The sequence below is a fragment of the Ammospiza nelsoni genome, chromosome 3 (assembly GCF_027579445.1).
Source record: "Ammospiza nelsoni isolate bAmmNel1 chromosome 3, bAmmNel1.pri, whole genome shotgun sequence".
Classification (NCBI taxonomy): Eukaryota; Metazoa; Chordata; class Aves; order Passeriformes; family Passerellidae; genus Ammospiza; species Ammospiza nelsoni.
Window position 1 is genome coordinate 46,416,118 of NC_080635.1, and position 13,012 is coordinate 46,429,129.

Genomic DNA, 13,012 nt, shown 5'->3' on the forward strand with positions numbered 1-13,012 from the left:
TTGCCTTCCTTTCTGAAACGCTAAGTTATTTTGTTGCATTTTTCAGGAAGATGTTGAAAATATGTCACCATTAGAGAGTTACATACCAAGAACAACAAATATTTTAATTTCCTTTATAAACACAGCTTGAGTTGCATAAATAAAGAAAGATACTTTGCCTTTCTCCTATAAAACAAATATTTGATATCTATTTTGCTTTGTTTGCTTTTTTTTTGTTGTCTTTCTCATTCTAAAATGAACATCAGTCAGTTTTGCTTGCCCCTGGTACAACAACAAACAGTGTTGTTAATATAAAAATGGTCCCTTGATTTATTTACAGCATGCCAGAGGAAAAACAAACAAAGAGAAAACCTTAAAACAATCCCCACCAAGACCCACAAAGGAGCAAACAAATAGATCTTGTTCTGATGAAATGATCCATAACATGCTAAAACCTGCTTCAGGCTAAAACCAATCAACATTTCATTAACACGTTCTGCTAATCAATAGATGATACCAAAGAACAGTAATTTATCCCAGTCATAGCAAAAGAATGAACAGAAAACCCAAACACAGACTTGCTGAAGTGGGAGCTGTATTAAGAAAAACTTGAAAAGGAGCTCCTGGGCCTGCCTTATTTCCAACTTGATTCTGTTTTTTCCATGACATTCCTCTCAGGATGTGTGATGAATTGTAGTTTGGCTTTAGTTGTGAAAAATGCAGATGCAGGCCAGGACTGAGCCGCACCATTATTAATACTCATCTTCATTTCTGCTGCTGTCACTAGCACCACGGAGGCTTTTGTGAGCATTTACCCTGCAGCTGGCACCGAGAGGGAGCCAGGTCTCCTGCAACCTGCTGCAGCCCTGGTATCTGCTGAAGTGACCTGCTGAGTTCCAGTGAGGGGCAGGGCTGAGGGCAGACAAGAAACCCCAAAGCAGCCAGACCTCTCCTGCCTGCACAGGCAGCACCAGTGAGGCAATGGCACCCTTTTCCTGCCCCCCTATTATCATTGTAGTGCAAGAAGTCTATTGTCATTATATCACAAAGGTTCCATATTGCTGGAGTTTTATACCTCCTTGATGATTTCTCGTACGCATCTCCTCTAGGCACTGACCCTCCCTTGCCCTCACAGCAGGCACTGACTCCAGTTCCCCTCAGCCAGCCAATCCACTCTTCTATAGCACTCTGCTGATTGGCTACAGCTGTGGCCTCTTAACATCCGGCCTGCTCCTAAGCCTTAATAATTAACCCAGCTGCAACTCTTTAGTGGGTAAGATTACATCCTATACACCTTCATTTACCCATACTGCATCCCCCTACACCCCCCTGAGTGCCTGCTGTGGAAAGTGATGGATATCCCTGACTAATGTAACCAGGAATGGTACCGAAGTCTAAATGTAGGCAATAATAAATACATGTAAGAGAAAATACAGAGAATACGTGATCTCTTTCTCTTTAAAGTACCTGAGACATGTTAATGCATTCAGAAGGCAAGATATAATTTTCTGTAGGAAACCCACTGTGTGAGATAGAAATGGTAAAAGTATATACTTTTCAGTGAAAATATAACTGTCTGATCTGGAGTCCATTTCAAGCTAACTTGCCTTTACACTGAAAAAGAAAATCCCTGCCTTTCACCTGCCATCTCTGATGGTCATTTTTGTCTCTTAATAGTTTTTAGCAAAGTGGAATTTGTCAATGAAAGAATGTCATGCATCTTCCAAGAGGCATGATAGCAAAGAAAAGGAAAAACCTGTGAAAAAGCTTTAGTTTATTTTATTACAAGTCATAATGACAAGACCTTTCCCCTAGAGGTCCCCAGAGAGTCCATCAGTGATACTTTTTAATGTGTAAGTCCAGCAGAACAAAATAACAGCATTTCAGGCAAAGGGAAATAATAACTGATTTTTGTCTTGGATTCCCCACTGTACAACCTACACTAGAAAACATTTCAAGTATTAAATAAGGGAATAATATAAAAACATCTAGAGGAAAAATATTCTTTGATCTTTCAAGAAATCATGTTCCAAGGTAGTAATAGAACTTCAAATACACTGGTTATGTGGTTATTTTTTTTTTCTTTTCACACCTCTGTTTTATCTAGAAGACTTGCTTACTCCATTCTGTAATTTTCTTCCTCTTTTCTTCTTCATAAAACCCCCAAATAAACAAACAAACAACTCCCCCCCCCACAAAAAAAAAAAAAAAAAAAAAAAAAAAAGAAAAGAAAAACCTTGCAGCAATGCAGCTTTCAGTGAGCTAACAGAAGTTGCAGTTTAGTTGAGTAGGGTGAGGAGAAATAGTATTAAAAAAACAGGATCTCTACAATTTTTCATTTTCTTTTTCACTAATAGAACATTTTTTAAACAGCACACCAAGAATTGCAGTTCTGTAAGGGTAAATATAAACATCTAGCCATGGCATCAAGTTTCAAGGTCCTCATTCTTGGCAGAATAATTTTTTTCTCAGTTTTGTGGTGTTGCTAGACACCTTCCAGATGCTGAAGCACCTGGTTTGCTAGAGGGAGCTGATGAAAACAACTAAAAGTATGACAGAACACCCAGAAAGAGAAAAAGGAATTAATAATTAATTTTTTAAATCCCAAATGACTGAGATGGAAACTGCTTTACAGTATTTGAGGTGAAAGAAAATACATTACAAGTGGAAAAATGCCACAAAGGGTTGAAAATGCTGCTCAGCTTCACATACAGCATTATCCACTAAATGACAGTGCATACACATATACATGTTATATGTCCTTAATGATTATAGAATGCCTTCCTGTATCTGCACATGCCCTATCAAGACAAGTCACAGAAACATATTTCATTTCTGTTACTTTGAGGTAGGAATGTCACTATAATTACTACTGATATTAGCGTGGTTTTAACCTTTCAAAAGAAAAGAAATAAAAATTAGATAGGGGCCTTTTAAGAAAATAAAGAATGCAAGCAAAGGTTAAGTTTGTAAATACTATAGTAACTATATACGATACTATAGTTATTATATACTGTAATTCCTTTAAAGGACATGTCAAGTTGACTAAACACAGCTGAGTTCCTGCAAACTGTAGGCATGAGAAGATAGCTCAATAACCAGTAACTCAGAACTTTAAATTTGACTGTGTCTGTGATCCCTCTCACTACTTGATTTGCCAGTTCTGGGCATTTAGGAGGGAGCAGTTCCCAAAGGACCCGAATTTTTACATTTGGGTACAAGCAGTTTGTTCTATCCCACTCCTTCAGTGGAAGGCTGTATGGCACTCTATGAAGTCCATGCAGTGGCACAGATTGGAGTGGAGTTCAGAAGTAACTGTGGTTATGTATTTAAAGCAGAGATTTGTTTCCTCCACTGTCCTGACCCAGCAAGCCAGTGGGCTGCCAGTTCTGGGATTAGACCACTACAGGGAGCTGAGGGGCTTTTCATACATAGAAATCCTCACCAGCACTAAACCAAACATGGTAATGTTGAGTCAGAAGCAGTTCATACAAACCCTTCCCACTCTTTAGAAGAGAAAGCCAGTGTTCCTACACACATTTTCCTTCATAACTCATCTCAAAGCCCTTTCTCTTGCTCCAAGGCTGTGGTTAACCATTTGTGTGCTAGGAATGAAATCACTTTTGTTCACGTATCAGTTTTTCTGGAACTTTAACAGAAGTGACTCGGACTTAAAGGAAAAATATGTTTTCAAGAAAGCTTCCTAAAGGCAGTTACCCAGAATAACTATGAGCACTGAATGCATAATATGAAAGGACATGTGTTAATGTTATGTTTGATTACATGATATTGATTTTTCTAAAAATGTTTGAAACTCTTCTTTTGTTGTAAAATATATGAGTAATTACACATCAATATAAAAATAAAGTGAATTAAGAGATTTAATTACAAACTATTAAAGTTAGCAAATTTCTTTAAACACAAGAATGCACCCACTAGTAACATGAAAACTTTTATAAGTGTCACACTGTATTTAATCATTCTGCATTCGCATTTTGCATCAATGACAAAGTACAAAGAGTACTCTCCCTCTGCACAAACCTTTCATCTGCCCTTCTTGAGGGTCTTTTGCAGATAACATGAATTCTTTCAGGTGTATCTCAATATTATATAGACAGGTGGCTGAAAAAAATTCTAAGCTGGAACAAATAATAATGGTGTCTGTGCACACCTCCTGAGTCAGAATTGAAGCTCTCTTTCTCTCTTGGATTCATCCTGCCTGAGAGGCAACTTCCAGGGTGGAAGATGCATTTTTTCTCTTGCATATCAGGGAGATTTGAAAATACTGAGCAGTCATAGCAAAACTGGGGTACCAGGTGTTGCAGTCTCCTGCAGGCTGCTTTCCCAGTGAGGAAGAAGAACTCTGCTGCCTAGACATAGTGCAGGATTTCGACCCACAAACAGGAGATTGCAGCTGCCCTGGACAAATGGCAGCTGCCTGTGCTGTATTTCATTATCAATCTGCACTATGGGAAATCCACACTTATCAGCAACCCACAGCAAAATCGACCTGACAGCTAGAAAAGTGGCCTGGTGGTGACAAAGAGGAAAGCTTCAGATAGATGGAAACAAACAGAGATTTACCTCCACAAAGGAGGGGAGGAAATGAAGATTTTCTTTCAGAAGTGGAAAGATTGAGAATAACAAGACTTTGAATGAAAACATATACCCACTACCTATCTAGGAATAATAAATCTTAAAGCAGATGTCATCTCTGAAATTCCCTCCACCTCACATGGCTTTTGTGGGAAGTTCTGGTAGATTTTTACCAAGAATTTCCGTAATCCTTTATTTAGATGATGTGAACCACCATAAACCCATCTTCAATTAGTGAAATTGATTTTCACTATATTTCTTCAATTAGTGAAAATCTTCCACAATGGCCAGATGTTCCACATTAGATGTTGCAGGGTGTGTTTCTGTATTTGTTAGTACTGAAAGAACATTATTTAAATTTTTTTCCCCCACTCTGATGTAGGCTGGGTAGCTTGTGGAAAAGATAATAAGGTAAAAAATAGATAGGTATACTCAGGGAAGCTGGAAAAGAAGTAAACTAACTTTACCAAGTTTGGTGGCATAAAAATAGTTACTAGGTAATTTTTCTCCATCTGTCTGCTCTCAGAAAATCATATACATCATATACATCCCCACTGCCTTTATCCTCCCAAGCAGTGGAATATGTTACTTGGAAACAATCAGTCATTCACACAAAAATAACCTTTCCATGCCTGTCACCAATAACCATAATTCTGTGTTAAAAAAAAAGCCCTGAGGTGCTATCCTTCATCTACTTTTAAGCAGCATTCTCTGAACCAAAACGTATATTTTTTGTGTGAATTCCTTGAGGGGAAATATTTCCAGTGTTATTTACAAGTAAGAAAATACAGTGATTTAAATTTTAGGTCTCTTTAATTTTCTGTTGTAAAATGGAAGTATTGGCACTTGTCTGCAAGAGTACATGAATATTAATAGTAAATAAAAGCCCCATAAATTGCCACGATTAGAACTAAAACCAACAAATGAGTGCAGGTGGGCCACTTTTTTTTATGAATAATGAAAATTTGAGTTGTGTTTTGAGTTTGAAGCAAGTATATTGACCCAAATCTGTGCCATCCATCTGTCTGATGCCAAACTGAGTTTGAAATTGTTCTTTCTACCAATGTTACCATACTTTTGAATGCTAAATTCCACTACAGAAAATTGAAACCAGCTGTGCCTTCTTTCATCTCACCCATTAGCTCTAAAATCTTTGCCAAATAAACTCCATAGCTTTTCCTGGTAGGATATCTTCTTTCCTGTTGTTCTTTTGAGCAATGAAACAACTATCAGAGCCGGAATTTGGATGCCATCAGTGACTGGATTAACATATAGAGGAATTATCTCCATAGCTGGAGAGGTTGCTGTTGGGCACTGCAGGGGCAGCATGGCCTTTATCAGTGAAAGTACATGGGGTGAATGGAGCAGCAGCACATGAAACACATGGCAGCATCAGCACAGCTGTCTTTTGTCTGCACTGCTGGGTGGGTTTCAGAGCAGATTTGGATCCTGAGGAAGGCCAAGTGGCCACTCAGAGAGGTTGTGCTATCTCCATTTTTTATGGATGTTCAAGACACAGCTGGATAAGGTCCTGATAAACCTGATGTGGTCTCAAAGATGTTTCTGCTTTGAGCAGGAGTTTGGACTACAGGTCTTTTGATGTCCCTCTTAAGCTGAGTAATCTTGTAATTCTGTGATTCTGGAATGGATCTGTAGCCATGCTTGGGGTATTTTCTTTGCAACAATAACAGACAGGCTTTTTTATGTGGCCAAAATAGCCCACTGATAACCATTTTCCTGTCTTTTCTGGCACAAAAACATCCATAACTTCAGGAATAACTGTGGTCTATTTTAATATTAAGCCGTACTTTATGTAGAACAGCTAAGACCATGTTCACAATGGAAGAAGCATGGTCCTGGAGCAGAAAAACTTCTAGCTGCCTTAGTTTTTACTGCTATTTTCACATAGGCATTGCAGCCTATTACAGGACCTGTGAAGAAACTGTTTCTACTGAGGTGAAGTTTTGCTCTGAATCAGGGAGAGAGTAAAGGGTGAAGATCTGAACAGCCCCAGGTTCTACGATACCAAGGAAACAATCTTAAATATGTTTCAGTTCCAGAAAATTTTGAAATTATTTTTGTTTGTTTCTATCAAGGTTTACTTTTTTGTAAAAAGTTCCCGTCATGATAAGGACTCAAATCGAATACACTTGTACAAGTTGGCAGGAGTTTCATGTTGGGAACACTGAAGGTCAGCAGAGCATGTTCCTGCCAGTGCAAGGCAGATTCTGTCATCCCCTTCTCAAGCAGCTTGGTGCCACAGCTGTTTGAATTCTGGAAGGGCCTTTCTCATCTGCAACCTGCACTGAACATTTTCCTGCAGGCAAGAGCAGCAGCTCTGACAGTTCAACCTAAATATGTTTGTTCTGTCACTAATAACACATCCTGTATCTCACAAATTGAAACAAAAGAGAATTTACAACTAATATTCATCACTGACAAATATTCACCAGCAGGTTAACTTCTGTCATTTGTTCTCTGGAGGCAATGAATAAAATTACCCTGTCAGCAGGGTAATTTTTTTTTTTAATTTAGAAGAGCACCTTATGAGCTTCTGTAGAAGTGAGCTGAAGCTTAGCTAGCTAACATGAGTCTGAGTAATGGCTCTCTTACTATAGCTCACTTTACTTACTTGTCTTCATAGGAAAAATAGTGCTACATGGGTTTCAAAGAGAACACCAAGTACAAGAAATTCTTATGGAATTGGGTAACAGAATTTTGTCACCGACCTTTATGATCTCATTTTCTTTTCAGAGGATATTTTTCTGTTGTTGCCCTCCTGCAATTTGATATCCTTTGATGATAATGGGATTTTTCATATAGTCAGACTATGTGATAATTGTGTATACATTGAGCATTCTCCACCTACAAGAGTAGAAGGGAAGGGATGAATTGTATCTAGTGGCAAGGCCTCTTTGAGGAGACAAAAAGTTTTTGTAACTAAAACTTCAATAAGCTCTTAGTAAGGTGACATGCCAATTTGTTTAAGTGCAAATTATTGGGAAAAAAAAAAGGTGGCATAATGACCAGGCTAAAATGCAATGTTTTGCAATTTGTTTTGACAGTGCCCCAAAGGACCAAATAAATGAAGCTCAGAAGAAATTAATTTAGAAGAAAATGTTAAATTTAATGTAGGGCACATTGGCTAGTTTTCGTGCTGAGAAAAAGGGAATTAACATTCTGGGCTCCTTTTCCCAATAATATACCTTTGCTAAGTCATTTAAATAAAGATTTTACTAGGGTTGTTCTTACAGCATTATATTTCACACCTCTCAGAGGTTTAGTAGGTCCAATTAAATCGCCTGTGGATTGTAAAATTTTCAGCACTAGTGCAAGTGGCAAAATCAAACCTTGAAACTATTTGGACAACAATTTGCATGTTTTCAAAGTTGTGGCACTGTTGTCTGTAATCAGATGTTATTAATGAAAATAAGTTTAAGCTAAATAATGTGATTTAAAGAAACAGTAGAAATAAGTTGGATTTTATGTTTTCAGCATAGGCACTTCCATTTTCCCAGTCCTGATCTTCTCCTTTTTACACATGCAAGAATTTAACAAAATGTTCTCTATATTTCATTTTGAGTAATGGAAAATCTAAGGCTTTTCTGAGACTCCTCTTACAAATTCCACCATAACCTGTAAATAAATTATCCTCTCTCACAGAACTGCTATGTGCTTTCATAAGAGAATGTTGAGTACTTTCCTGGAAAGTTTTTAGGCACCAGTTCAGAACAGAAGACACAATTGGCTCTTTGTAGTTGACTTTATTACTCATTTACTACTTCCTCATTATGTTTACAGGATTATATCTGCTTCTTTTCATTCATATTATTTTATTATTTTTATTTGACAAATAGGGTAATTTCTCTCTTTCTTTTCAATGTCAATCTTATTTGCGTTTGTTTCTGTTTCTCTCCCTTTTCCCTGTGACTTGTTAACAGTGGCCAACATTCCTTGCCTTCATCAAGCAAATTTGTTTTCTTGCTTTGTCTGTTTCTGTATTTCAGAACTTGAGTTGTTTTACTTTTTCCTGGTTTTCTTCACAAGAGTGGAGCAGTGATTACTGCTCACAGGAGGACACTACTGTGGGGCTCTTTGCTCTGCTGATTGCCTGAAAGACTCACTTGGTACCAATGACCTGCAGCCACTCACCTAAAGCTGTAGATGTTCAAGGAATGCACACGTTAAATGCTTTTTGCCAGTGGGATTTTCTTCATTCCTTTTGAAAAATCTAAGACTCCATCCAAGAAAACAATCAGCCCTATAGGCCAAAATGACACAGAATTACTCATAGGTTTGTGCTATTGCTGTACACAAAAATTCTCCCATGACACTAAAGACAATCTTTGGATTTTCTTCCAAAAGAAATCTTAATTGAGAAGTGAAGCCAGATCTGCTACCAGATTTTTTTTCATTCTCTCCAATACAAGTCATTTTGTGGCCACAAACTCCTGTAGAAAGACAGAAGAAAAAAGAGCCCAGATGTGTGTCAAAGTTTCCCCTTATGTCAGAGAAGATAATGTTCATTCTCATAATGCCAAACTTTAAGTAAACCTGCTTCTCAGACATCGTGTCTTCTTTCAAATCTGCTATCCATATGGATAGAAGTACAATACCGGATGAACAAGTGAAAATACTGTTGAAAATTTGACCACCCATATGTAAAACTTTTACCCAAAAAAAGACTAGCTGTATTCTGATAGTCCTCATCTCTCAGTTATTCAAATGCTCATAAGTTATCCCTATATTTCAAAATCAGAGTGCTCATCAGGAGAAATTTTATAACCAGTCAAAACTCAGGACACGGCTCTTATATTTCCTTTGCAATGTGAGGGGATGAATGCCATTGTTTGACATTCTTCAGCTGTGTCGCTAGTAGTTTAGACATAAGGACTAGATGATGAAAGAAAGTGAAACTGTTGTTTAGTTTAATTTGTGTCGTGCTTGTGCGGGCAAGACTTGGGATTGCATTTTTCATTTCAAGCTCAATATTACTGTGTAATATGCCCAAAGTAACCCCACAGGTTCTGAAACAGTAGAAGTTCAGCTTGCTAGGCTTTCATGCCCTGAGGCCCACAGCAGTAAGTAAGTGTGAGGCAAAGATGAAGCCGACATTAGTTGTGTCTATTCACCTATTTTCAGAACAGTCTGTGGAATTTGCTGGAAATTGCTGCTCTAGAGATGGCAAACTGAAAGGAGACCAGTAAGCAGAAATATAAAGACTAAGAGTAAGCGTAGATATAAAGATATTTTCTCTCAGAATTGAGTCTAAAAAGCTATAACAATTGCTAATGCTATTAGTAAAACCAAGAAAAAAGAGTGAGAAGTGGTTTTGAGGGCTTATGAATTAGAGAAGATTTTCAAATCTGAATTAACTTCTCTAGGCACACTTAACTTCCCATAATTGATTTTCAAAAGTAATGTCAAAATATCTTTTTCTTTTTATCTGTCTGTCCCTTTATACCTCTATATCCATATAGATTACTCCAAGAAGAGTATCTAATGGATTGAGAAAAATTCTGCTTTTTTATTAAATTTATTAGTGAAATAGATGAGGAGTTTTGCAGTTTATGCGACTGTCAGAAAAACTCCTGGCTTTCACCTACCAGATTTGTTTGTCTAGCTTGCATTGTCTACAAAATAAGCCTAATTTCTCTCTGCTATCTCCCCAAAATCTCACCTGTACATGGTGATGTTTATCACTTTGAATTCAGCCCAAGAAGGAACCCAGAACCATTAGACCTGAACAGTTTCTGAAGCCAAATAAGTATAAGGTAGCAATTGCTATAGTTCTCCTATATCACCCTTTAAAATCCTTTTCTTCATAATTAAGCCATTTAAAAATAGAAAGAAGGAATATGCCACAGAAATGTACTTCAGCTTGATTCCTGGCTGTGAGATTTGCTTTCAGACTACATGCAGTTTGAGTCAGACTGAATCTTGGGAGCATATAGGATTGAATGGGATTTCTCTGTATTAAATTAATAGCATGAAGGCTATTATCAGGACTTGAAACCAAACCCAAACTTTCCGGCCAGCCACAAGACGAAGTTAGAAAATAAGAAACAATAAAAACCAAGCAAATCAGCCATGTTCTCATTAAAGTCAATGGACAATTTGTCATTGGCCTTGGTAGGAATGGGATCTGTCCCAAATTCTTCACCTCTTGCACAAGAAAAAGGAAACCGAAATTCACGTTGACATTTTCCCACTCCTAATCTCATTTCCTCATTTTCCTCTCTCTCCCTCAAACCTAATTCTCCAAGGACCTTCTGAACAAAGTAGCAAGTATGAGTGGAGGGCTACGGAAAGGATGTGATAAGGCACATGCAAGGCTACCTAAGTTTTGCTGCAACAATGTGCTGTGCTTACAGCTTACAAAACTTTGCTTTATTTTAGCCTAGACTGTGTCTGATATAGATCCAGGTATTTTGCAAGGAAACAAGATCATCCTCTGACTGGCTGCTTGAGTGGGTAATATTCACCTCAGAGGTAAAAATGAGAAGGTGTTTTAATACCTATTTTAATAAAGCACTGGGGGGCAGTGTGATATAGAGAAGCATACATTGGCACAGCTGCTCTGCCATCTGCCCAGGGTGTCACTTGCAGGAGGGACTCACGACTTTATCTGACAGCTCTGCTGTGCCTCCTTGGAGGACTGAGAGTAAGAGCCTGTGCTCTGCCTCTTCTGGGAGGATGAGACACTGTAAAATAAACTACAATGTAATGTTAAGAGAGTCTGACTGTCTAAAAGCTTTGACTTACCATGAATGTGCTCTGAATAGGTGGATGCTCGTTTCTCTGTGGGTCCATATAAACTGTGATAACAAAAACATTAGTCTCTGTGCTTGGGTCTGTGGCTGTGCCTGGAAAGAAAAGAGAAACTTTTATTTCTGAAGTGTACTTTTTCCTGACAGCAGAGTAAGAAGAGTGGTATAAATTATCAGCTGTTGGGTGTTTTCTACTTGAGTTCTGCTTGTTTGTTTGTTTGTTTTCAGCTTATTATTTCTCATCTTTTACAAAAACAAGCAAGCAAACTAATCAACTTTATAACATCAGCTAACCTGGAAAGCAAACAAAAGGACTGCACACACAGTGGAAACAATATACAAACAAAACATTTCCCAGAATGTGCTTATGTAAGTTATTGATTTTTCTCTTTAACATCAAAGGGTACTGCTACTCTTGTTCACCTTTTAATTCAGAAAACTCTCACCTGTAGGACCACACTGGAATTTCAAAATTATTCATAGAAATAATGGAGGATTTTTGAGCAACCAGAATGTCTAATGCTGAGGTTTCAATTTTGTAATTGAAAGCAGTCACTCATAAGCATGATATTTACAAACTTTTATCTGAAAAGAGTATTCTAAAGGGATTACAGTATTATAGGCCTAGAAAAAAATTCCCATGTTGATTTTCTGGATTAAGAGCAGGGGAACTGTTACTGCTTTAATAAGGAAATGCAGGCTGCCTAGACATTATGTTGAAGGGTAATTTCCCTTAATGTATATTAGAAGAAATTCTCACCTTGGGGTTGCCTACATAACATAATGTACTATGCAATGTCTCAACTTGAATATGAAAGGCAGTACAGTAAGAGTTTCAAAGAACTCTTTCATGTGGTGCATTGTTTCTAGTCTTCAGCCAAAGGTCATATTTTCAACCAGTCACTTTTTCTCTACAAAGTATTCAAAATAATTCTGAAAGCAAGAGTTGCAATCTCCTCTGACTCCTGCCCAATAGTCCTTTACAGCATCCATAGCTGCACCTATATTTTTCAACAAACAGATAAATCTGGAAAAGGGAAGAAAGTGCTGAGAGCAAAGCTTAACTCAGAAAATAACAATCATGGTTCCATAAGGCTTTCCTGGTGCATAAAAGCTTTTCCTAAATAAGCCAGAAATGCAATGAAAGTGACCATACCTTTTTCAATTTTTTTTGAGAGCTTTTATGCAAAATGGAAACAAAACAAAACCAGGAAGCCTAAGAAAATTGCCCATTTCAATATTGCATTATTACTATCTTTCTGGTAAACTGTAAGGAATATATTCAAACTTGACTCTTGCAAAATAGACATTTTGGAGGATCTCGATTTCACATCGCAGTTCAGGCTATACTCCTACTTTGGGTCTGATTTCCATACATAATTTTAATTATCTTTTGCTATTTAAACATCTTTTATATAACTACATATAAGTATATAAAGATAGAATGTGTTGTCATATATATGCTGTATGTGCCAGAAAAGAGGCTTCCTATGGAAATGTACATGGGGTTAAACAAGGATATTGTCCTCCTCTTTTATGGGAAAAACAGCTGAAAGCATAAACTGTGATGAAGATTAGCCCATATTCTGTAAGGTGCTGAGCAAAGACAGAGGGAGGTGGTAGCAAGCAGAAAGATATTAAGCAGCAATAAGTAAGGGGGTTTTGGC